The sequence below is a fragment of the Geospiza fortis genome, unplaced genomic scaffold (genome assembly GCF_000277835.1).
Source record: "Geospiza fortis unplaced genomic scaffold, GeoFor_1.0 scaffold2295, whole genome shotgun sequence".
Classification (NCBI taxonomy): domain Eukaryota; kingdom Metazoa; phylum Chordata; class Aves; order Passeriformes; family Thraupidae; genus Geospiza; species Geospiza fortis.
Genome location: NW_005055558.1, coordinates 2,901 through 3,719, shown reverse-complemented (window position 1 = coordinate 3,719; position 819 = coordinate 2,901).

The window sequence follows — 819 nt, the reverse complement described above, 5'->3', positions numbered from 1 at the left end:
TGTCTGTGTGTCGTGCCAGCGGTGGGGGAGCGGCTGATAACAAAACCACAACAAAACTTTCACTCTTCAGAGCCAGTCTTGAAGGCACAGAACATGATATCCAGCATAAACAGAACACATGAACGGGGATACAAGCATCCTAACATCACCGTAGGACAGCCCTGCACCCAAAATTCTGTCCTGCACCCACTGATGCATCCTGAGTCCTGTCCTGCACCCCGAGTCCCGTCCTGTACCCAAATTCTGTACTGTCCCATACCCCAAACCCAAAGCTGCCCCCAAACCCCAACCCCACCCCTCGTTCATCACCACATCCCTGTTCCACACCTGCTCCCAACTCTTCCCCCTCCCCATCCCTGTCCCACCCCCCAATTTATCCCCTGTCCCTGATCCCCTCCCTGTTCCTTCCCCAACCCAGTCCTTCCCCTTGGTGGAGGACTATAATAGAACCAAGACTTTGAGATTCTCCCTGACGTGACAAGATGGATCTATTGGCTGGACCACGAGGGTTTCGTCTCTCCATTGGTAGCTATTCCTGCCCTCTTTCTCTCTCTCTCTCTCTCTCCTTTATTCTCCTTTCTAATCCTTCTATCACATCTGCTGTGGGCACCCAATAAAAGGTGCATTTGTTTTGAATAATACTAAAATCCCCTTCCATGTTGCTCTTGCACTCTGAGATCAGTTACCGAACCATCATGAGCCCCGCTTGTATGAGCGGATCATGACACCATCCTGGTGGCCCTGGTGACCCTGCCATTGCCCCTGCTGGCCATCCTGGTGGCCGTGCTGGCCCTGCCATTGCCCCTGCTGGCCATCGTG